Source organism: Pygoscelis adeliae, unplaced genomic scaffold (genome assembly GCF_000699105.1).
Source record: "Pygoscelis adeliae isolate BGI_AS28 unplaced genomic scaffold, ASM69910v1 Scaffold16, whole genome shotgun sequence".
NCBI lineage: Eukaryota > Metazoa > Chordata > Aves > Sphenisciformes > Spheniscidae > Pygoscelis > Pygoscelis adeliae.
The window spans coordinates 6,254,299-6,281,913 of NW_008825162.1; positions in this window are offsets into that span (position 1 = coordinate 6,254,299).

Consider the following 27,615-nt stretch of genomic DNA (forward strand, 5'->3'; position numbering starts at 1 on the left):
TCTGCAGCCCCATGCATATACAGACAGGTCGCTTCCAAGAATAAAAGAAATTCAACAGCCACCAATTTCAAAATTTGGTGACTGAACTCGATTAGGTGTAGGTATAATTTGAAAGGAATATGATAGTTACATGGAAGCTCTTCAATCCTCAGAAGTTGGCTTGCTTATCTTGCCTACCATCTATGTACTTCCTCCCACTCATCCCCAGTTCCGCATCATTCCCACCACACAACATGCCCAACCAAAACACATACTTTCCAATCTCATTTCCACCTGTGAAAATTCCTTAATGTCATCAGGCATGCTCTCTTCTTTAATTGACTTCAATATATTTCTCAGACTTGGAAATTCTCTCAGCATATTTCCATGGAAGTGTCTTCAAATCTGGGCCCAGTTAAATCATTGCTTCTCTCAAAATTGGGTGTTTGTCAGTTTTAATAATTGTTATCTATCTATGCTGTACTGCCAGTACTTTGATTCTTCTCTATTTTTATATTATTTTGGATTACAACTTCAGGTTTTGGGCTTTATAAAGGTAAAAGAGCTTACATCTCTTCTTTAATCTAGTATCTGTTAACTACAGGCACACTGCCAATGCTCAAAGTGCCATCAGTAATTAAAGTGTGTGAATTAAAATGTGCAAGTTTGTCAAGACACTTACGGATCTTTAAACAAATGCTATAATTTACTTCACAAAACCTTATGAAATAATTTTAGTCAAGGAAATTAAGATGATCCTTCAAAGCTATCATAAAAAAAAAAAAAGGAGTCCTATTTTAATAAAATTAATCCTTCGGATTTCTTAGGAAACTTTGGAAAGTTTCAACTAATACTGAACCATATTAATATACAACATGGTTCAGAATTATCTGAATTTCTCTTTTGCAGCACTCAACCCTTCAAGTCAATATACAGCAAAGTAAATCTGCCCCTCAACAATTTCAAGTCCCAAACACTGACATCAACCATACTTGATTTATTCTGGTAATCACCATGCTAATTACAATTGGCTGTATTACCACATAGCAGAGCAGTAAAAAATTTGCCCTTGCTAAATTACTCCAGTGACCTTTTGTACATAGTTTTGCCTCTAAGTAAACCAAATGCTTTATTCTCTTCATTTGTAGCATTGTTTATATGTTGATATCTGGACATTATTCTGCCTCTTCTGTAAAATAAAAGCTAGTTAAAGTACCTAAAGAAATCAACTGTCCTACTAGTGACAGCCTGGATCTTGGACAAAGGATGCATCAGTCAATGACCTTTTCACAGGTCGAGCTCCATCAGCTAAGCTCCCATCTATTACAGAATTTTTGAGCATAACTACTATAGGCACAATTTACTCAATTTTTCAAATATATCTTGATAATCACATTTTTTGGTTGGTTGTTTGTTAAGACAGCAGCAAAGAAATTACAGGAATAGTTTTGAAAAGTGAAATTTCAATTCTGTTTTAGCTTCTTATTGAAAAGGAGTTGCCTATAATGGGACAACACTGGTCAAGATGTAGACATTTTCTCAACTGTTTCGAAAACAAAATTTCACATTGCAAGTTGCAAATGTTGGATGCAAGTCTCGGTGACGTCAAAAATTAGTCTCTTTCTGGGTTTTTTTGACAACTTTAAGTAGTGCCATACCACAATGGCAGTGAGCTTTTGAAACGTCTGCTCAAAATGACTTAAAACAGCACAACACTCCCTAGCACTGACTCAATTAGAAATAGGGATTTCCACAGGTCCCAAATTACTGTTCATGGACAATAACCAAAGGTCTGATGTCCCAGCAATTCATTCATATTAGCAATAATTTAAAACAATTAAAACTCAAATACATTAAACATCTACTCTTTATACCCTGTCTTCAAAGTGCGCAGTTTTTGATCTGCTCCATTTTGTATTACAAAAAAATAAAAGTTGTAAACTTGGCATTCATTGGTTCACATTTGGATTTCATCGTGCTTAGTGAGTGGGCTTCTGATCACATCCCTGCAAGCTACCTGTGCTGGTTCCCTGCCGTTATAGCTTATAAATGGTATAATTACAAAGTAAAATTGATATAACAGAAGTTGCGATCAATTATTCCGTTGTCAACTCTGTAAACAATAGAGATTTCAGGTCACAGTATCTAGTAAATGCTGCAGAGTTACATGTAAAGATTTGTGACAAAATGTCAACCTTTAGTTTTCTTTGCTTTGTCGGTTTGCAACTCAAACTTATTACATGAAAGTATTTTTTAAGGAGGGGAAAGTGTAGTGTCCTAAAATGGTTATAAAATATAGTTTATATGCTTCTTATGCCTGATGAAAAAGCTGAGTGTACCACATGGAAACTCTGGGTGACTAAACAGATTGTCAAATATAAAAAAAAAAAACAACCAACCTCTAGCAGTCAGTTTTAATTTTTTCATGGCCATCAGCTTTTCTTGTCCTATTAGTTACCATAATAGCAACACAGTGTTGAGCAACATACCAGAAGCTTTCATTAGAACCATTAACATAATTTGATAACTGATGGTATTTGATTTCTGACTTTTGAACTTTGACTTAAAGCTTGGTGCAAGATGTAATCTCACTGATTGGATGTTTTTTAAAATACGAACACTTCATGTTACATTGCTTTGTTAACTGTAATTAATGTTCACATTTGTCACAAATTATATTATTTAAGAAAGAAGCCATAATGATGAAAGATGTGACAATGTTAAAACCATGTCATCTTCCCCCAAATGATTAAGTCCTAATTTAAGGATTGCTCAAAATAAACTGAAGTCATGCATGCAGTAATGGATATATACAAATAAGAACTTTTCAATAAAGTATTGATGTTTTGGCTTAACTTAAAAAAAATTAAAAGATGGGTATTAAATCCGTCTATGTCAGATGCTTCAGAGCTATGTTCGGGATGTTCTACTTACAATATAGAATTCAATCACACAGGGTTTTCCTCGTCTTTAAATACAGAGGCAAAGAAGTAAAGACAGCTTTTTCAGTTCCTGCCTCTAGTGGTGTGACTAGATTTTCAGAGACCAACAGCAGCTTCCCCTCTGCCCACAGTTCTTGTCATCATAAACTTGCTCTGCTCCCTCAGTATTTGGACACATCAGTGTTAGAGCTTGAGCTGATAAGCCTTGCTTCCTGGGAGGGCTCCTCAGCCTAGGACCTGCACAGGTAAGATGCTTCCAGTAAATCTTCAAGCGTAGGCAGTTTTCTCTCGTAACCAGGCTCAAGAAGCTCATCCTTATCTGCAAATCACAATGTGGATGTGTCCAGGTCAATGATTGCAAGTCATGTGCCTCTTTAGTATGGCAAGCAAAGGAATGCAATGTAAATAAAAACAGGATGGCTCAGCTTTTGGAAACTATTTATAGTATTAACAAACGAGTGAGTAAGGTCGGGGGGAAGGCTTTCTAGTTAAATTGGTCAGGTTAAGGACCTGGAAGGGACTTTAATGTACAAAATGTCCTATGTGCATACAGCACAATTGGCCTGCAACAATAATCATATATAATGTATCATCTATGACATATCAATGACCCTCTCTCTAGGCACTATGTACAAACACACAGATGCTTTGAATGTACATTTATGGGATCTTTATTAGTAATATAAATCCTACATCTCTACAGTTGCATTAAAACAAATGCAAAGGAACACACACTGTCTTCTTACGAAGATTCCAGTTTGGTTCACCGGGGACTCTAAAAACAAAGGGTCAAATTCAGACTCCTTGGCAAAATTGTAAGTGTCAGAAATATTCAAAACTTACAAAACTTTATAGCATACTAATCTAAAATGCTATGGAGGAAGGGAAAAGATGAAAAAGGAACAGGAAGATGTGGCTTTTTTTTTAGTCAGAGGTCACATTTTCAGCTAGCCTTGAAAAATATATGAAAAAGAATTTTGTGATATTGATGCATCATTCGGATGCATTAATCCTTCAAAAGTGAGGAGGGCTTATAGTTTTTTTAAGTAATTTTATACATAATATCCTTATTCTTCTAGACAAATAGTGATTCAGTAGGCTTAGAAAGTACTGAAGTCAAAACAAGAATATTTACTTTTTAAAGAAAATTGTTATTTCTAATTTCCAAGATTCAGGTAATGAAAATGAGTAAACGACTCTTAGATCCAACAGATATAAACAAAAGGCAGGAGGGAAGATATTTTCCACACCTCGCCCATCTTTATATACAGCCCACCTATCTGGAGGTAACTTTAAACCAACCTTTTCCAGATTTCTTAGGGTGGAATGTAAGGCTCCTGTGTTTCAACAGGAACATTTTCCATCCGGAATTTGTACTACTTAAAAATTCTTTCTGAAAATACCAGATATAAGGGCAGGGCTCTTATTTGCCTTAGATTTGGAATGTCTGTCATGAGTTTAAGCAGCAGTCAGGCAAAGGACAGAGATTTAAGTTTCGGAATCCATCACAGTAAAATCTTTCCTCCACCGTGTGTGGTCGGAGAAAAAAGGCTCAAAAAACATTTTTTAAATTACAAAAGGATTCCAACATACAGGGCTGAAGGCTAGCCATAGAAACATGCTAGCTATTGGTACCATGTCCCATGAAATGGGGAGTGACACAGAACTGCGCGACTGTTCTTTGTCTTCACGATTGCTGCCATATTGTCTCCTCTGCAGTTGACGTAAGAGTATAAAATGTGATTATGCATGCCGCTATTCAAAAATAATTAATTTCCCATGCATAGAACACATTCACTGCAAAGATAAAATATACTTTGGATCCCCCTTCATAAGGTAAGACATATTCTGCTTAAAAGTTCTTTCAACTTCCTGGCAGAACCAACCTCTCTTAAGTCTCAATGCAATATTAATCATGATAAGAATTTCCTTACATTTACTGTAATACTGTTTGATTTGCTACAGGATGAATACATTTCAATTTTTCTACTGCAAAGCTTTAATTCCTAGAATTTATAAGACACATTAACCTGTCACAGAACTCAAACTTTGCAACAAACAATGCTTTTTCTTTAATTTTTTTTCCTCATAAAAACAATTGAGGGAGAGAGGAAGCAAGCATTAAAAATGTATTTATGTCATAGAAGACTGCAGAAGGAAACACGTAATGCAAAGCAAATCCATTGAGAGATTTATCAGAAAGCATAGTCCATGCCATAACGTCCTCGTTTGTGACTCAGCACACCAATAACTTATGGAAACATTTTCCAAAAAATTAAACAGACAGGATTGAAATCTGGACACCAACAAACAATAAGAAGTATGGCTGGGTATAAGAAAACTGACAGTTTAGTACACTACACATTATTAGAACATATACAATATATGCTGATACTCCATTGCGTCAGGGCTCCACTCAGCACAGCAGTGAAGAGAGCAAGCTCATCTCAGTGGTAGTTTACTAGGATAAGATTCATAGATTGCCTATACCTTAAAATACACAATTAAGTGGGATTATCTTAGCTTCCAGCTTTGTCTCATAACCAAAATAGCACTAAACAGTTAGGGTACTGGAATATCTGCTCACCCATCAATTGACTGTTTTCTTGAGTCGTCAGTGTATATCTGAGACAGAGGAATGATTTCTAGTACAAGATTAAGATAGGAACAGGTATCTGTTATTGGACCACTGAGTTACCAGATCTCCATCAAAAAACTATCAGGAAAGTTAAATCTCAAGGAAGCATGGGATGCTCTTCATTATAGGAAATCAGGATCCTGAAAGAATGTTGCGCTACTAAAACAACATATGTGGTATTGCAAACAAAATACACCTGAAGTCGTCACAAAAAATTGAATGGTACTTCTTAGCTATATATTCATGCACTCAAAGATACGCAGTGTGCCTCCCAAGCGTTTATGAACATAATTAGAGAAGTATCCTAGATAGACATGATTTCTGAGTACTGCAAAACTAGCATTGCATAGAAGTGACCTTAGTTATTCACAAAGTCCCTAATATCCCCATACAGGCGATGTACACATCATCATCCAGAGACACAAGAACACACAAAGTATCTAGAAGACATGGAAGCAAAAAAACCTCACCAAGTTAAAAAGCTTACACATAGTTTGTTCTAATACATCAGTTGTGAAGACGTGCAGGAAAAAAAACAAACCCAAAAACATCACTCTAATGCCTGAACGCTAAGCTGTGAATGAACCAAACAGAGGATCTATTCTGTCCCTAAGTAATAGAAGACGCTATCACTATTCTACCATACCAAAGAAAAAGAGGCTATTAAATGTAATGCATAAAATAACGTTTAGCAAGGAAATCAGGATAATTACTTCACAAAAAGGACATTCAGTCAAGTTCTAAACCATTGCTCTGAATTGAGAATTACTTATGTCTAAGTTAAATCAAGTAAAACTTCCTAAGTACTCCCTTAAAGAACACCTGAAAATAACAGGAGGAACTACCTAATTCATCATGCTTTGTTCTGTTAAAAACAGTGAATTTCAGGAGGTTTTGACATTACCTTTCTTGTCTGCAAATTCAGTCTACTTATTGCAGGAATATAGATAAATATAGTTTGATTCTATACAAGCTCTGAAACGAGCATTCAGGTTAGCATGTGTAAATCAGAGTAGAAACCAGTACGACCAAGGGTCAGGAACAGACTCTGCTGGGCGCTGTATAAACACAACAGAAAAACAAGGGCCGTTAAAGATTTTTGACTCATACAGTTTACAGTAGGGAAAACCTAGCAGCGAGATGTGTCCAACTATCGTAGACTTAAAGTAGAGGAGTGACTGTCATTTGACATACTAAAACAGGTTAAAACAAAAACCAAAGTTGTTCACAAAAGGATAGTACAGCATTGCTAAGGAAGAACAGATAGAGAAATGTGCTGTCCTATCTCTTTCTTTGCTACATTATGAAGCTGGATAGCATATCTTTAAATGCTGCTTATTAGAAGCATGCTGAATCATTCTCCATCACTTCACAGGCCCAACATTGATAACGTATTTCTTCATCTTGAGTGGCAGAAATTCTTTTGCAGAAGTAAAAAGCGAGTCTGACAGCTGTTCCTTTTGTGATCCTCTAAGTAGCAGTACGACACAATATGAAACTTCTAGATAGGTACAGTTTTCTACATGCTATGATTCTAAGTGTCCCATTCAGACAAGATGATGGTATCCACTTTGGCCAGGTGGCATAAGAGAAATAAAAGTAAATTGTAATAAAAGATTGTCACAGGATCAATGTCTCATACCTTAAAATTGAGCATTTTGGCTCTGCTTCAGCATTCATCAGCCAGAACCTATTATCCTATGACAATATTCCATTTCACTGATATCTGTTCATTATAAAATATATATTTACAGTATTTGGAAGGTGATTTTTAATGCTGTGAATGCCCTTTAAAAGGAGACTATTTTAACATTATAGATTCCAAATGACTAGTCAAGATATTCAATTCCCTGTTTAAATCTTTAAATATACTTAGGAATTCCTTATTTCAATAGACTTTCTAATGCCTGTTCCTTTACTGTTTAAATATATATTACAATGTAAAATGAGAAAGGTCTTCATTAACTCATTGCACTTGGGGAACTCACCTTTTTATGATATTAGTTTCGGTCATTTATCACAATGCATTACCAGTAACCAAGAAAAGTGACAATAATATTTATGTACGTCACTATATTTGAACTTCTCAGGTTTTGAAGAAATCTAAGGGAGTTGGGTATCCCAACATGTTAAATTTGAAAATAGTAACTCTGACACTGGAATAACAAACACGTTACATTCTACCCATGTCCACCACATATTCCGAGTCTCAACCTCAGCTGGTAACCTCATAAAAAGGCCTTTACAAAAAAATTATTATCGTCAGAAGTCTTGTGTTGTTGAGAGATCTTTTTTATCCTGAAGAACTCAGTAGGAAAAATATAGCTTTTCTTTTCTTTAAAAAAAAGAAAAAAATTCTTTATTTAGGCAGTATATTTAAGGAGAGTTTTAAGTAGTAATAAAAGCAGTGCAGTCTAAAAACTGTACAGAGAAAATACCTAGCAGCATCTGAGACTGAGCACGATATTATCAGTGTCAGCATACTGATGACCCAGATGGTATTTGTATGTTTGAAGTATGACATCTTTACTCCTCTGTCATCCAACACAAGTAATTAACAATAATCAAGTGGGTGTTAATTGGATATAATGGAACAATCTCCAGTCAGCCTGAGCCTACTATTTGCCTCTTACTAGTAATTATGAACACTAAGTACTCACGCTAATCTCCTTCTTCTCACTGAAGCCAAACAGAGGTGCAGTATTTACTCAGCTGATAGCTTGTTTTGTCTGCAATTTAGTCTGTTTTAAGCCAAGAAACTCATAATTTGCAGAGCCGTCACCAGCTGCCAGGATCACACAAAAGAATGCAAGGCCCTAGATGACAGCAATTCAGTATATATCATCCAGGAAAAAAAGGATCATTATTAATTAAACTGACCTGTTACAACCATAGGAGCCACAACACCTGGACACGTAAATACTGAAAACCATCCATTTGTGTAACATCTGATAAATTCACATTTCAGAGCCATATTTCTCATCCAGAAAATATGCTGTTTAAACAGAAAACTTCCAAAGCTACTGTTCTTTTTCTATGAAAGACTGTAACAACCCTTTTGCTGATAGGAAAGTGGTGAACAATCTCAGCCCCATCACTGTAGAATGTGCTTGGCTGTTTGATTACTATTACTGTAGCAAATTTAAAGTATCTTATCAAGAGTGACCATTAGAAACGTATTACCAGCCATTAAGCAGATGGTTAGATGTTTTAAAATAGCTTTTACATAGTAATAGGATCCAGAGTAGTCAGCCTTATTGATGGTTATTAAGGGCAAAAAGGAAAAAAATTAAAAAATAAAAACAATGAAGAATTATTTTTTGTGGTGATAGGTGGAATTTTTCAGTGGTTTTGCAAGACCGTTACATAACTAATGTATGAATCGGAGAAATCACTACAACACTTAAAGTACACTTAAATGCTATTAAGTTCACTTCTCTTGTAAAAAAGAATCTTTCCATCATTGTAAGAATTGGATTGATTCAACGAATCAAAACATGCAAAAAGGTAGCACGCCAGATTAGGCAAACCGGTTTTGGGGACAGCTTTTAAGAATTATTCCCAGGAAATTGTTTGCACCATTTAATCCATCCCAAACTTTGCTTGATTTAAGAGCGATTGAATTGGTTTGTGCTGAGACAGATTTTTTTTTTCCTATGTTACATGTAGATGTCATCACTATATCAATAACTAAGACATGCATTGATTTACAGAAATGATACACTATTTGGAATACAATTACTGATTGATGCAGAAGGCCAGAAATACAGACCATTAAGTACCATTATATTATTGATTCCATGTTTAAATTTGGGAAAAATCACTCTATGCATGATGAGAATCTTGTAATTTTCCCGTGTCAATTCACATCTGCAGCTGGGGCTTCAACTTACACAGTTTAGATAGGAAATATAATTTTATGGAGCTTTTAAATCAAATACCACAAAGCAAACCGCAAAGCAAATCACGATAAACATACACTACTTTAACACAAATAATATTCAAACATTCTAGTGGCACCTCATAATACTTTACTGAAAAGAAAAAAGTATCCTACCCATGAAATACAGGTAAGTTTAGCTTACAATTCAACTACAATTTTCACAAATAAAATCAATACTTTGCAGCCATCATATCTACCCTTTCCCCCTTATGGAGTTAAATGAGTGTTACATGTTTAAATAATAATTTCCCTGATGTTTTCTTTTAAAGTAATTTCTTTCAAAACTCACCCAAAAAACAACTTTAGATAATTCTTTTCACGCTTCTCCCCAAAAATATGTGTATTTTTGAGTCCAAAATTTTCTTTCCTTAAGTCCTCTCCAAATTTCTTTTAGGATTATACCTCCATAGATTTCTAGTCAACCTTCTGTCATGACCTCCAGAGAATGATCTAGTAGAGTCCATCCAGTAAATTCATACTGCTCAAAGATACGTGAAACACTTGCGCGGACCAAGCATGCTGTTTAGAGAAACAGCATTTTCACCCCTGTTAAGCAGAAGCAAAAAGTCCTACTGGAACAAAGGATTAATTCATAAGGGCCAGATTACTACCCCAGCTACTCTTTATCACACAATCTTCAGAAAAAAGAACTAAGGAGAGTTGCCACGGTTGCACCAATATTACTAGACTGGAGGTGACCAGCATGATTCAAAACTACACGACTTATCTTTCTGGACAGTGCACTAGCTGGTACGGGGTCTTCTAAGACCATGGTGCACTTTCTGTTTCTCCTTTTCTAATACTGTCACTGTCCTGAGGGGGAAGAGGAAGAGAGGCGGTGGGAATTAAATACCCAACTCACCGCACCACAACAATGGAAGGAAGGGAATGAGAAAAAGGGAAAAGCATTCACCTAAGGGGACAGGAAGTGCAAAAACTTGTAGTAGTATTTATATAATTTGTTACAGTCTTTTACATGACAAGAGCATTCCTTGATTGTTGGGTTGGTTTCTAAAGAAAGAACACAGGTGGAGAGATTTCAATTAAATGACAGTTTCATTTAGGTTATACCCATCTGCAGCACCTTATTTTGATTAGTTCTAATGTGAACTAGCTTTACAATCATGCACTTTTCAGTTTGCCAGCTGTTTGGGATCCCACTCTGAAGTGCCTCATTCATCTTATACATGGTAGAGGGTATTCCCATTTGGCACCAACATTAGCATTTGGTACTGCACAGGAGGCACTTAAAAAGTAGATATCTCAGTCACAGTACTGTATCCATTACTGACTGGCTACTCCAACAGCCTAATTTTTTAGGGTTTTTTTTTTTTTTTTAACAAAACTGTCATGTAGGGTTTTTTTTTTTTTTTGTAACATAACTGTCAGTGTTTACTCACTACGTCTGCACGTTTCTGCAATGAAGTATCTAAAGCAAACTCTGCTTTAGCTTCTTCTTTCCCTCTAAAAATGTGTCCCCTTGGCAGGGCACACGTGCGCGCACACACACACATCAAAAAACCCATCAATAAAGACTAGGTGCTTTTCTAAGTAGCATTTTGGATTAAGACAGAGAGGACAGAAATATTTCCCACCTGAAAAGCCAAACTGAGTTTAGAACTTAAGGCAGAAGTAACTCTCCATCAAGTGCATCAGCAGCAGAAAACAATTCTTAGCTCATCAATCCGCTGAACCAAAATGCTTGTTAAAGTCACAATGCATCATATCCATCAGAAGGTATCTATTAAATATCTTGGTGCCATCTATGTCATCCATGATTTAACTTCTGATATAACTGCTTTAAACAATTCAATACTTTGAGATAAGAACTGAGACAACAGCATGCAATACATAACATATACTATATAGACTATACAAATGTCTTTTCCACCTCATCTAAAAACCTTGTAAAATACATTAAGTGGTTTTCTAGCCACCAAAACCACATTTAGCATACCAGTAGCTTTGCTAGAGAAAAACAAGTATTTCCAGTGGAAGTATCAATTGTCAATGACTGCCTAAGGACAGAGTTTAAAAAGAACTGGAAGAGTTCAAGAGATACTTAAAATTAACCAAATTAGAAGTATACGGAAAATAAGCCACCGTGCTCTACTTTCAAACCTATCAACTCGTATAGTGCCAGAATGCACCCTGGAGTCTTCGGAACTTCTGAGGTCCTTGCCCCAAACAGGCACATGCGCAAAAAAGTCTATTCCTTGTTTTACCCTAATTTGCAGCTCTAGGAAAGGACAGAAGAAAATTTTTGTACCTATATGGAGCAAAATTGGCCTCCACATTGTCTGGTGTATTTGGAATGGTTTCAGGACAACAGATTACCTGATAAAGATTAATTTCTGCTTTGGTTTCATCGGATTTGATAATCACAGCACATTTATTATTTTGCAGTAACTTCAGGGTAAATATGAAATAGGGAACAATAGAAAATATAGGTTGAAAATACAGGTTGATTTTTTTACTACATCATCTTTTAAGGAAAATAAAACTTAAACACATTATTTTCTTAATATTTCATCCCTTTTCAAACAAAATGAAATGTCACATAGGAAAAAAATTCCAAATGTTATTGTTAAAAAAAAAAAACAACAAAACCAAACCCCCTCAAAAAAACCTCCACCCAAACCAAACCACAAAGGTTTTCCACATGACATGTTTTAGTCACATGCAAAAAATACTTGTCCAATCTTGAAACAAATCACCCTTTGGTTCAGAACATAAAACACTTGAGGTTACCGAGAACACCTGGGTATCTCTCGATGTACACTATCATGCCATTTAGATACAAGCTTAAATGAACACAGATTAAATACAGAAATGATCCATATCCATGAATGACTATCCCTCCACCTTGCAAAAACCAAAATCCTGATGTTATTGCTATCCCACTTTAAAGAAACCTGTCAGGACTCTCACTGGCACCGTGAAAAGCAACATGAATGGCAGAAATTTTGATTGATGTCACTGCCTGCCTGTCAAGTGAAACAAGCAGGGCCAACCTAATCATGTTAGATTAGTGGATACAGACATGATATAATATTTTTGTGTTATAGATATGCACGTAGAGTGTGCATGCACAGAATCACAGGCATATAACCCCATCTTTCAAATAATACTATGTATCAGACAAAATGCATTATTATCAAACTCTTAAACAACGCCTGTGGGTTTGGGGTGGGTTTTTTTCCTTTTACTCCTGTAATCATATGGAAGTAAACTTGATGGATTTTCAAGACTTTGCAGTAGACCTTCCACATATTTTCTGGAGGCTTGATTCATTAGTTTTCTTTTTGCATTGGTATACTGAACTAGGTAATTTATACTATGAATCTAGAGTGAAATTGAGGCAACCATCTTTCTAGATAACAGACTAATATGCAGATTTAAATATACAGTCAGACTATCTTCTGAGAAAAAACTCAATAAATTTTAAAAAGTGAGAATATCTGACGACAACAGACGTCTCCAAGAAGGTCACAGAAAAAGGAAATCTTATCAGGCAAAGTGTGCAAACCAAGAAAATGTCTATTTCAGACATGAAACTGGAATCTGACTACTACTGTCTGATCATTCATCACTGAAATAGTTGCTCAGTTGATACCCCTGTTGACTGATAAGCAGAAGAATCAATAAGAAGCATCTCCACACTACCAAAAATGATACAGATAGTCCAGGTCTCAGATTATCTGAGAAAAAGGCATCCTAAGAACAGCTGAGAATCAAGATACTAAATATCAATTGAGAAAAATATAATAAATAAAAAAGGAAAAAAAAAAAAACACAAAACCCCACAAAACAAATCCCCTCTCACCCCACCCATACTTGAACTAACCTGGGCATAAAAAAAAACCCGTGTCAAAAGCAGCCAGAGCTCCATTTCAGCTGGAAAGAGGTAAGTCTCTGAGATCCCATGCCTAAGGCTCTAGCTGACAGAATGCTTTTTGTATGTTTTAGACCCTGTGTTCAAAATCAAAGAAATACAGCGCCCTTTGGTCACTGCATGGCTACAGAGTTCACAACATATGTGCAGAAATGATTTCAACTGCATGAAAAAAAAATATTTTCTTCTATATACTTCAAGTTATAAACTATGATTTTTTTTTTTTTTTAACCTGGGCCCTAATGAATATTAATCTACACGTCCATTTCGTATTTACTGTACAAAACTTGTTCCATAGGTCTGAGAGAAAAATATCATCTTTGGGACTTAGATAATGTTAAATAAGAGAAATTGCATTTCATGTTTTCATCAAATATACCTCACTTTCTTTGTCTTTGAACACAAAATAGAAATAGGCTTAACGCTGGATTTTCTTAATTTTCAGCCTGGTACCGAAAGGTACTCAAGTATTTTTCTCTTACACTGAGGCAGTCAGGTGTACCAATATCTTTAACAGGATTAAGCCTCATTTTTTTTCCCCCATGTTTTACCTAAACTTTATCAAACTTAGAATGAGGGAAGAACACCACAAGTTGGAAGTGAGGGTTTAGTTCCTTGACATAGATTGCATCCCCACCTCCACTGGCATTTAATCTTGAGCCTTGACTTAAAGAGATAGTATCAACGCACATCCTGAATAAATTGCCACAATATGTATTATGTAAGGACTGCCCACTCGTTGGACAGTAAATTTAAAAGAATTTGCTCTCACATTTAAATGCAATCTAAGTAAGTATATTCATACACAATCCTTATCTAGCCATATAGAAGTAGTTACTTGCACATAATCCAGGTGGGCCTTGGAAAGGACTGCAAGACAACGCAGAAGGCATCTATTGAAATAAGTTTGCTTACATATACGTAAGCAATGCTCGCATATTTTATTACCAATACAGCCCAGACAACACTAACCTGGCTAAACAATTGGCCCTCTCAAGCCCGATCTGCTCAATGACTTAACCTAAAGCAGCCAGCTCCCAGTTTGCTCATTTCATGAAGGTACTGTGCAGGTTCTGCATGACCCCTGTTTTTCCAATCTTGGATGTGAATTTTGCTAGCTTTGAAAACGTTTTAGGGCTTACACAGAAATTTGTAAAATGTCAGCTTGAAAATTTTAATTACTTATTAGCAATATCTCTTCTTTGAATGACCTTTTAGTCCTCCTTATAACATATCACCTACTTTTACTACCTTCTGGCTGACAGCTTCTAATATATTCCTTCCTAGTGGATGATATCATCTGTCCTTGGATGGAATTAACTAAAGCACTACACATTTAAAAGCTGACATTAATCCATATCCACAGATTTTTAACAGCTGCTGGGATAAATATTGTGTTTCCATGCATTAGGTTTTATATAACAATGACTACTAGAAATAAATTGAGATTAAATATACACTGGCAACATCAAAGCCAAGGAGAAAAAACACTCAGCTGATAAATGCAGTGTTTTAGTGGCTGCATATATCAATGACTAAAAATACTTACTATAATTAGCAAGAATAATTCAGTTATAGCGTAAACATAAGGTATATTTTGTTACTATGGCATTGTTATATCTCTTGATAATCACATTTATAAAAAACTTCAGCAAAGAGCACGCTGGTTCAAGACTCAGATAATATAGCAACTATTACAGCGCCACATTTCTTTTGCAAATTATGTATTTAGGTTTGCACCCATAAATAGAGGAGTGATCAAGGGCCCTTGATAGAGCAGGGATGAACACTCCAAGTGAGGCACAGGGAGGTAGCACGACATCTTATTGTAAGTGGTAACTGAACAGAACTCCCTGTGAACCACTGTGAAAATTCACCATTTGTCAAAGAGAAAAACATGCAATTGAATAGAGGACCTCCCTCCCCTTTCCCTTTGTCTATCAAAAGAAAATATACATCAGTAAATTAATGAGAGACATTTGCAATGAACTTGAACATGTCTGTAAGAGAATTCTGGAAAGTGAACAATTACTTTTACCAGAGCCTGTTTAGGAGCCTCCAGAATTGTTAATTACTAGTCTAGAGTCAATAATAATAAGCTAGAGTCTGTTAGCCCTGTGCAACTATTTCTGAAAATAACAATATTAATCTTCCTCAATACAAGCACAAAGCACTTTATAGAGGTTGTTTGGACCAGTGCAGGGCCTGAGTTTCGGTTCTAAATTAGATATCCCAGTCTGATATTCTTTTTTTTAATAACATAGCTCTACCTGAAATTAACTATGGTTGGGAATCAGAGAATCAAACCCTTTACTAACATAGCAGGGAGTGCTTAGCTAAGGTTAAGGGTGTACCATCCTCTCAGACAGAACTATTCCTGTTAACAAAGACACGGGTGCAGAAAACATCTGAAAGAGGGTAATATGGCATTGTGTTTGACAAGCAGATTAAATAAATATGTAAGTTTTCCTGAGCTTGATGCGAAGTTGTGGTGAGAAGTAAGTATTTGTCTATTTTTCTCTGTAATTATCATTTTTCAGTTAACATAGTTTTGTACGTGCTAACACCTTTGAAACCCAGGTTGGGAACTTAAGGCCAGACTTAACATACCAGAGTATGGTGCACGCCACCAGCAACAGTTATTGTGAGCTATATTCTGCTTTAACTTAACTCAATGGGCACTTCTAAAGAATGCGGAGATCGCATTACAAAGGTGCAACAGAAGGATTAAAATCCGATCCTATAGTTGTAAACTAACACTTCTCTTTGCTGACACATAAGGCAGAATTCAATTATTAACCCTCTCAAAGCTGCAGGACTAATAGAAAAAGAATAAAATGATACATTTTTGTCACTAAAGGTCAGCAGATGATACTTTAAATACACCAGAAAACAAATGTATATAAAGCCATCATATGATTTTATAGACATTTCATAGGTTAAAATTTAACTTTTAAACAAAGAGTGCATCTAGACTACTTGTTGGGGATAGGGGAGAAAGACTATTTAAAGAATTTATAAGTAATCCATAATATCTATAAGAGAAAAAAAGTTTGGGACTATTCAACCTTGTAGCGTGCAACAGTTACACAGTTATCTTAGGCATAAGGTTTGGGGGTTTTCTTTGATATTCTTTTCCATTCTGTTTTTATTCCGCGCATACATGGGTTTCTTAGATATTCTCTTTTAAGAGGTTGTGGGGGTTTGGGGTTTTTTGTGTTTTGTTTTGTTTTTTTTACCTAAAGAGCATCGGAACCTTAATCCAAAGCACCTCATTGCTCTTTGTAGGGCTTCCTTTCACACGTAAGATTCTTTTATTCTGTCAGTTCCACATTAATTATCAGAATCTTATAACTCTGAAAAGTTCAGAAAGAATATAAATTTCTTAAAACTTAACTCACAGAGGAGTTTTCAGTAAAGCTGCTGAAAGGTTCTTACTACACTTTTCATCCGTAATTGCTTACTACAAGATCACAAAGCAACAAGGGCCAGTAACAACAACAGCCAGAAAAAGCTGCTCCCACACTGAAAAAGTACTGCAGGTACAGTTACACCTCTGCTCTTGTAGGCCAACCATACCCTCATGGGACAAAGGATAGGTGCTATTGTTTTGATGCAAATAGGCCATTAAGCAGTTGAAAAGTGTTAGGAAGCACTTAATTCTACCTCTTGCAGTGGTACTATTGGTAAGTACTAGTGGTAAGGAATCAGGACTTGGACCACGATCAGTGCTCAGCTGGAGGTCGGGGTGAGGTTGCGGAGTGGAAGGAGTAGGGAGAAGTGGAGGGAGAGCAAGAGAGACCATATTAGCAACTTGGTACCAGCTAACAATAAATCAGACTTATTAGTTACATTTAACACATTTTAGTTTTAAAATAAAAAAAATAAAAGAGAGAAGAATGGGCAAGAGAGTCTCTTTATTCACAGATGTTAAACTGACATAAATTACAATTAGAGATTAAATAAACCACAGATGAATAAATTATTCCCACAGAATCATTTGCTTTTCTCTTCAGGGAAAGAATAGGCTTCGGATTAGAAAATTTAAGATATATTCCAATTGACTGAGATTTGTTCATTTTGTTACATACCTTTTTACTCAAAATCTCCACTTGTAGTAGAAATCCCAGTGTTACACATCCCTGCTTCATTGTGCATACATACATTTGTATGTATGGAGTATCTCCTTCCTCCTTTTTAGCTGAGAGCTGGGGAAGTTGCATGTTTGGGTAGGACAGAACAGGTTTATCTAATGCCAGGTTGTGAACACGCTAAATTATTAGAGCAGAAAAATCATAATGTATGTATGATACTGTTCTTAAATCACTGTCCTCTTTTAAAGTGGAAATATATCTATTAATGTATAATATGGAAAGGGGAATATATTTACCTGGTTTTAAGACGAAGCTTTGGGCTAAATTTAATGTTATTGTTACAATAGAAGCTTTTGGTTTCACTGGAAGACTATAAATGTTATGCTATTGCCAAACCTTGGATTTTGTTGTCTGGAAGGGATAACTGCTTTCTTATGACAAAGACTTGAAAGATATATCCCTTTAATTTTTTTTTTTCCCCTGCTTCATGTTCACATGTGTTGAAACTCATTGCTTCTGGAAATGAAGATGCTCTGGTGTCAGCTGTAAAATCTGTATCTCACTTCCTCAGACAAGTGGATATTTATTGACAGGGTGTGAGAGAGAAAGAGAGGAGAGACTGCCTGTCCTGGAGCCAGTAACCTTGGTGAAGATGCAATGTCACAAACACCGAGCCATCATTCTCATAGATGTACAGCATATTATTTAAAGGGAAACAAATATCGGCCACTGAATGTCACTGCAAGGACACATCTTCTGCCTCTTAACTAAACTTATCAGTGCTGTGGTTTAATATGGTACCTTTTTCATCCTCCCCTCAAATTCATCTTACAGAGCAGCTCTTGACACTACCAGAGAGCAGTCAAGACTAAGATTTAGTGACGTTTGCTTCAAACAGATCTAGATTTATTGACATTTGTTGCCTGCTTCTTCTCTCAGTAACTGCACACAGGATTAATTTTAATCATTTCTTAAACTCTGAAAAACTGCATACTTAATGTAAAAAAAAGTTCAGACACCCAAATTAGTGCTATTTGCGTATTTCCACTTTTAATTAGAGGACAAGAACTTTAATCACAAGACCTTAAACACGTGGGCAAGGTTTTGCTGGAAGTTGGATGAAAAAGGCACACGCCAATCCCTTTTCAAAATGAGCTCTTTTCCAGTAGGGAGGGGAGGATTTATACCTCAATAGTATATGCAAACACGTGATTAACAACTGTACATGAAAATACTGCAGGAGGAAAAAAGCCTCATCTTTTAATAACTACTTCAGCAGTGAAATATTGCTCAACTAATTCAGTCTTTATTTATTACTATGACCTGTACCTTATGTTAACTTCTAAAGCCCCAAATTAATACACTCTTTACGTGTCTGCTTTTCTAAAAAAATTGTATCTTAGTGGCTGAAAAACAGAAATCTCTTTCTACAAGGATACCTAATTATCTTGCTGCTAAGCCTTATAAATTCTATGAACTGATAGAATTCATGTTTTTCAAATCTAGAAGCGACACTCAGAACTCAACTGCACAATAACATAAATGCTTTAGCTCGTATACAGTATAGACACAGCCATTTCTTAGTAACACAGAAAAAACACCTATATCTATATTTTAAACAGAGGGATAGATGAATATACTCTCTCGACTCTCCTAATGTTAGGTAGAAGTATGAATTTGCAGTGTTCTGTAAAAGATTAACTACTAAATGAAAAAGAACTGCTGGATGTAAATTTAGAAGTCCAAAAACACCCAAGAGGCATAACTATAATTATTGCTGAGGGAAGCTGTTTAAGACTAAAAATACATTTCCATTAACAATCAAAATTAGTTTTCATTGCCTTTTTCTCAAGTTTTCAGTGAATAACCTTTGATGATAGCACACGATAATGATTCATTAGAAAAAACCTAATTTGTATTTCAGAAGTATGCTTATTAAAAAAAGAGTCAGAAATCATACCAATGAAAATCAAATGCCAGAAGACGCAGAGGACAGTTTGGGGATGAATAATATTCCACAATAAAAGACTTACCATCAGAGTACATCCTGTACTTGCGCACACAGTTCTACAGAAGAATGATATTAAGATGTATTAATCAAAATAATTTATGCTTAGCTTTACAAGACATAAATCCCTCCAATTTGTGCTATCTACTCAGTGTTATCCAAAGTGTATTTGGTGGGAGAAGCACCACTGAGTACAGAAGAGCTGTAAAACATGTCTGCAGACGACACAGCAGATACACATTAGCTCAAAAGTTGGGTGACAAAGCGCAGGTTTTTACAGAATTTCTGCATGCCAGGAAAACACACTTTAGTTTATGGGAAAAGGCTACAGTGTATCCTTATAACAATATAAATCTCCAGAATCCTTGTGATGATATCTAATTTACGTGGCTGTCACTGGAAAATGTGGTATAGTGAATTATACACAATACTAAGCTTAATTATGAACAGTAACCTAGAAATCTTGATTAGAAATCATTTGCTCACTACACTCAGAGTCTGTAAAAACAATGATGAATTTATATAGCACACTGCAATTCCAAATAAATTATTCCTAGAAAATCAAAAGGAAGGTATAGATTATATAAGAAATTATTTCTTAGGATCACTGCCAAGTTTTAACTACGCTACCAAATACAGAGTAAAAGTGCTACAGTACCAAGCCTGCTTTACATAAAAATAGCTGCTTAACATTCACATCAATTCTCTCCATCTTCAAAAGTAGGCATTTATAAACCACGGGCCAGATCCCAACATGCTATATGAATTTCATTAGCGAACCTGTGACAGAAGTTCTCAGATACATTCCTGTGCCCACCGCCACCACCGTACTATTTCACCCTACTCAAGCTACTTGAACGTAGGTTTTCAGAAGGATGTTACCACTGGGCTGGGATCCCTTTCCCAGCACACTTCAGAAACTCTCGGAAGGGCAGGCAAATGTTCGGTACACTTCTAGCTTGGGTTCACTTAAAGCTTCTCATGAAGGGTACCCCAGTTGCAGCCATGTTTGTCAACTCTCAGGGCTTCCATTTCCCTTGCTGTAAAAAGGACACACAGGACTACTACCTTGTGTCACAAACTAAATCAAGGAAGGTTTGAAGTGGTCACGTGATCATTAAATGCAGGAAAGCCTATGACAAATAATCCTTTCTAAAGTTAGCATTGCCTCATGTCGAGTGGACAGCAAATGTAAATAAAATATGAAATTATAAAGATCACTTGCATCTTTTTATATAAGGGAAAATTCCAACATCAATATCATGAAGCGTTCACCGTTTACCCCTGGAGAAGTCCAGTTGCTACTAATTTCCTAAGCAAAACCCTCTTTTGGATGAAGAGACCTCCTGAAATATACTATTTTATTTCAGAGAAAGACCTTATATGTAGAAAGAGATTAAATAAATCATGATTACAACAGTAAACATGTAAATTCTGATCAATAAGTACTTGCCTTCCCCTCCCCCCAACACTAACAGCTGCAATAAAGCTTTAAATGTAAAGCTGAGCACAACCAGCCATAAAAGTATGTAAAATAAATGAGGATAACATAATGAGGGAATCCAACATTCATCTCATAAATATAACATAACGACCACAACTAAAATGTCAGAGAATCTAATAAATCAATATGGTAGGACAGAGCTATCTTTACGCTTAGCATACATGAAAATATATTTACATGCAGGCTTTTTTTTTTTTTTAGACCAAGGATCAAACCAGAAAAATTAGAAGAAACTTAACTCCTTATTCACTTCATCATTCAAAGTTTCATGTTATTTTTATTTTGGTTTTCTACCCAACTGTAGAGAGCATACAACAGTTTTTTCCCCATAAAATAACAAATCATATTACATTACTAATTAGCATATAAAGTAAAATGAAAGTATGCGTTCAGCCCTTTGAATGGACAATTCGGAGATACCGTTTGAAAGACTATCTCCAAGAGCAGGTGGAGAATCTTGTATAAATTCAAAATTTTTAGAAAAGGCAGATGTTTTGAAAATCAATTCATGACAGCGCATATTTTCTTAGTAACACCTGAAAATTGATATCAAGTATTTAACTACAGGTTACAGAGGTAGATTTCCTGTGCTGCAACACTAAATCTATTTTAGCTGCTATTTTGAAAACATCAAGTGGTATGTATGCACAACAGCTACAATAACAAACAGAACATAGTGCAGACTCAACAAATGCCAGTTTTATTTCAAGCTCTGTCCCTGATTTGATTTGTAACAACTTTTGAGATCCTTAAAGCTTTCTAGCAGTGTAAGGACTAACAAAGCACATAAACCACAAATAGCCCACAACAGGACAAGATATTACGGCACATACTAATCAAAACCTGTTCTAAGTCTCAGAACTGGACTTTTGCTCAGTCTTTTGCATCTCCTTACCATGTTGTTCCACCAACACCCATGGTGCCACGGTGGTAACAAGTCTTAGTAATTCCGTTAATAGGCACAAGATGGCATTAGAACAGCTGATACAAGAAGAGTGCAGGTCAACATTTTTCTCTTGGTTTGCCTACACCACTTAGGGTTATCAGCATGGAAGCAAAAGCCTTTCCACTTGGCTTGGGGACCAGTCTTAAAATGGTCACTTCTGTTGATCATCAAGGTTATGTACTATTTAGAGATACAACTTGGTTTTTACTAGAATGGCTGTGCAATCAAGTACACACCATGATACTGTAGCCAATGGCTGTTTGTTTTCAATCTCTAAGCCACAAGCATTTGAACACCTCTCTCTGAAATAAATCATATCCTAGGCAATAAACGAAAGTTTCTATACACTTCTTAAAACCAGGCATCTCAAAAGGCTGAGTAGGGAAGACCACGCTTCCATATTAGAGACACTTTTAAAAGTCAGTCAGTAGACATTTAATCTAGAGATTAATTATTACGGCCAGAATTAAACATTAAGTCAAACAACTGCCTGTCCTTTGCATTACACCCTGAGGGCTCCTCTGCTATAGCATGAGTTCTTTTTAAAGTACTCTGTGGTTCAGCGTCACTTACTATTGCAATGTAGAGAGGAGTTAGCCATTTGTGTCTCAGACTAGTTAGCAATACTGTCATCAGATATTTCCACAATGTCCAAACTCGGATATTATCTTTTCAATACAACTACTAAAAACTTTCCAGTAGATTCCACTTTACTTATTCGTCAGTGTCTCGTTGGGAAGCCTTACAGTGAAACCTTACCCCCATAGTCAGGAAATTACTTAACTGCATACTTAAGTTTACTCCTACAGTTGGGAAAAAAAATAATTTTCCCCTCTCAGCCAACATTACCTGTTGTTGACCTGAAGACTTGTGTAAGAGGTCTTGCCATCTTCTAGACTTCTCTTTACGTTGCCTTTCTCTTACAGAGACCACAATGGAACTACTTAAACATTTATCAAATTTGCCTTGCAACGAAAACCACTACACAGGTTAAGTAACTGTTCTTGAAGTTAGTAAGAGAATCACATTCGTCATCTTGTATCAAAGCATAAGACAGCAATTTACTTCTGAGTATCATCTCCTTCCTAACAAGAAACGACAGAAGCAAGTCAGAGACTTTTCAGTAGCACCCTCTATCAAATAACATACAGGACATACAGGAGTTATTAAGTGGATCAATGCAATTAAAGTAAGGTATCTTCTAAAGCAGCATGGGGACTAATGCTTTTTCAGTAGAGACACAACTTTGCTTCTTTTGATTGTTAACTTATACACAAGCCCGTAAAATATGAACACAAGTTCATCTAAAGTACATCTAACTAAAGGGAAATCTCCTTCACAGCAGGCCACTGCACTTAAAAATAATGACACCAACAATCAAAAATAAGAAACACTGACACCAAACCACTTCAGGGAAGATGTGAAAGAGGCATCTACAATGATGCCTTGGGACTGACGTTTTCAACCAGTTACTGGACTGCTCCCTACACTCACCCATTGCTAATTAGTACTGACATACAAATCAAATACCTTTGTCCAACCAAATCTAATGCAACTTAAGTTTATTTTTAAAATAAGTAACTCAGTTACCACAGTAATTGCTCATGTACAGTTGCTTGCATTTTCTCAAGAACATTTTTTATGCTCTAGTCTTTTGTCATCACTAGATTATAAATAAACATTGTAGAAACATATTGGATGATAAAACTGAAAGCTCAAATCTCAAAGATAGCCTTGCTCACTAGCAGAGTTTGCAGACAAATTCATAAATGACCTGAATTTCAACTGATCCAGATTCTGAAAGCATTCTCTTTCATTTAGCAACGTGTAATGTACTTAAGCAAACACTGCATACAATAACCACTTAAAAACATAACTTCGTGTCAGTAGATAAACAAGTTTTTACTATACCTGCTAATAACTTCCTTCCTCCATACTTCACCCTATTTATTTTGTTTTGGCTGAGAACAGTGAAAACTGTTTCTCATTTCCATAAGAGGAGACAGAAGTCCTTTGAAAAACCCGGTGGCTTCATGCAGATTGTTCTCCTTCGCATTTTTAACTCAAAGAGAAGGATTTAGTCTCTTTAGAGCCTCCACAGCTCACATGGCTCAAAACTTCTGGGAAGAGCAGTATTACTTTCTTTGTACATGGTACCGCTGTTTCCAACAATGTATCTGCATGCTTTAATCTCCTGCAATTTTGGGGGGTGGAGATGCTGTAAACTGTATACTTTAGAACGGAGTGGAAACGCAGAGCTTTACAGTTGACACAGTTGATCCATGGTGTTGAAGGTATGTCTCAACAAGCGTGCAAGTTACAAGGCATCAGAAATTAAAGCACTACCATATGACAAACAAACCTTTAAATGTATTTAGATCTTAAATTGAACAAACATTTGCAAATTCTTAAGACAGTCCTGTCTATTAGCTAACCCTGTCTGGTCTACAGGAACTCTAGTCTCATTTGGACAAAGTTTCAGAATCCAACAAATTCCTGGAATGAGGAATATTTTAGCATTTTAAGTTCCATCAATTAACCAGAAGTGTTTATTAGTAATGCCTATGAAATGAGAATTAATGTGCAACTATAACATGAGAAAGTCTAATTTTCAGGAGTGGGGAGATAGGCATTTTCAGTAGTGCAAACTCCAGTTCCGTTGCTTTGCATTTTGGTGCTCTTTCAATGCACACAAACAGCTAAAAACCATACAAGAACCTATCTAGTTACCAGATCTATTTATAAGCAGAAGATCCACCATGCTGAACTGCAAATGAAAATTACCGTTGCAACTGACGTTGTTTTTTAAAAAGGGGAAAAACCATGGTATACCATATAGGTATGTACAAATAAATAAAGTCAGACAAGAGTAGCGTAGAATACTGCAGTTTAAATGATTTTCATGTGCCAGGAGTGCCAAAGCATTTGTAGGAAACTGGGCAAACGTTCAACTCTGTTTCCCATCCAGTTTTTCCACAGATAACATGTATAAGTAAGCAGAGAGTTGTATAGGCACAAGTAATCATAGTATATGTTTTATGATGCCTTAGCAGAAAATAACATGAAGTCACGTCTTTTGTGCAAAGAGGTAGAATTCCCGCAGAATACATATTTATATATCTTGCGCTCTCCATAATTGGTTCTCTAGTACACAGATCATGTATTGACACAAAATCAGATAAGCATACATGAGGGTAAGAGCCTGGTACCGAGTCTAACCTTTTACTAAAGTATACTTTTATATATAACATTGATATATATTTTCTTAAGTACATACACGCTCTTCTCCCTGTTTTTCTCTGTTGTATAGTGTTATCCTTTTTCTTTTTAACCTTTTCCTTTCAGTCTTTCTCACCTACCTATTATAATGTGTTTTCCATATCACCTCAACACCTATCATCAGTTTAGATCGGAGAAGACATGAAAAGCTGGAACTATAAACTAACATCCTAGACAGTAATGTGATCGTTCTACGTTTTCCAAGGAAAGGTCTGTGACCATTTGCCTTCTCTCTGATTCCAAGCAGGTCTACTTGTATTTCATTAAATGAAATGAAATACACACATGAATGAAGACACACTTAGGACATAATCAGACGATACACACGAGGAAGTTCCAGCACAACAAAGAAAAATTAAGATATTGTGCAAGGAGTGTTCAATTACTTCAGAGAAAACATGGTCTTTTTTAAAAAAAAAACATATATATATATGTCTTCATATACAAATATACACACACATAAATGTATAGACATAGACAGATATAAACTACTACAGAAATATGTATACATTTTCTGCAAGTAACATATACCTGCCATTCCAAATTCTTGCAGTACGTTGTTTAGACAAACGCACCGCGCAGTTCTGAACTGAACTCGTCTCCATGCCCATTTTATTTTTCTTGCTCCAGACTTTTTTTATTAACAAGTTTTTTATTGCCACGTAATTATATCTAGCTAATAAATGAGAATCACCTCAAGCCCAAATTGTCTGGAGGAACCCTGCCTAACAAGAACAGTAGGTTCAGCTTCAGACTGACCAATGCATAAGGCACAGCTATTAGTCTGACCAAATAATTTTCTTACAGCAATATCTGCTGCTTTCATTAATCTACACTTTTGGGTGCGCTTTCTGCTTTTCAGCAGACACACTACAAAAGGTGGGTTACTTAAGAAACAATTAGGTGCGTATACAAAACAATTTGCAGGCAGTCTTACTCTTTCAGCTTCCTAAGTGAAGTGCCTTTCAAGGCTGATTTATAACACTGTCGTCTTCAGAAGGCAAAATAATTAATAGGAGCATGGACTTCTAATTTCAGTGACTTCCAGAGAAAGTGGATTTCATTTGATTTATGATGGCCGGTGACTTTGCATTTTATCAGTTCATTCACTCATTATTTATGCTGATGACCAATTTCAATGGGTCGCTATCATCTAACTCGCTACTAATCAAAGAGAATTAGGGTTCACTGCATTATTTAGAAGCCACTAATTTATCTTCAGAACAAGTATCAAGAATAGTTTGGGGCCTTCTACGCTAAAAAGAAGCACAGCTGGCAAAGTCACAGCATTTGCTCAGTATTACAAATGAATGTCGTAAGGGCTAGTTGCAAGAACCACTACTTTTTACAGAAGTTTTAAAATGCGGCAGACTGTACGGATAGAAAATAAATATGAAACATTGAAACAATAAAATGAAACACTTTCCGTCTGACCTCCTATGTCAAAATATTTAAAATGTGTTTTCCATTCCCTCTGCAAGCAATTCAAAGATGCTTTATTTAAAAAATTCTCTCTCTCTTTCTCTCTGCTAACTAAATGGAAATCTTTGCACCAAAACAATCCTAGTTGGCATATTTCTCATTTTAAAACAATTTGAATGTATTCTAGACGTAAGAAAATAGATCAGACTGAAACTTAAACACACAAAAATAGAGTTTTATCAGCAAGTAATAATACCAAATCATATTCAATCAACTGGGGAAAAAAAATCCTCTCATAAGGGAAAGAAAAAAAAGAAAATTAGTTGCCTACTTTACTCTTGGTGAACAGAGCACAAAAACCTCATTTCAAAATTTTTACACTTTTGCACTTTGACACGCATTTATCCTCTGATTTCCCAGGGGCTTTCTATACAGCCCACCTTGTGCGAACCACTTCAAACTGGATTTTGACATTTTGGTGTAGGGGTACAACCTTTCTACAGCTCAGGTGAAGTACACGGCCAGTAATTTACCGAACAGCACCACCACGTACCAAGTAATAGCTTCGGACCTTCTCCTAACAGGGCAATAGTCTCTGCTCTGTTTTGTCCCAGTTTTAAGTGCTAAGCATAGGTGGGGGAAAAGAAATAAAACATTAAACCTAGAGAGGTACAGAAAACGATTCCTTGGGGCCTCCACACACACTCGCAGCAGTCTTCCTGAAAGTATCATCCATTCCTCCTTAAACAAACCTGAAGTTTAAATGTGCAAACTCAAAGATATCCAAGGCTTCTTCATACCCCCAGTGTTCCCAGGGCAAGAAGAAAAACTTTCTTGTCACCTTTCAAGCCAGAGAAGGAGTGGACCAACGTCTATGTTTTTCACTGCGATTACTCTCTCCCCACATGCAGGCGTGGTGTCAAAAGATGGGAAACGATGAGCCTTCAGAAGAAATTCATCCTTCC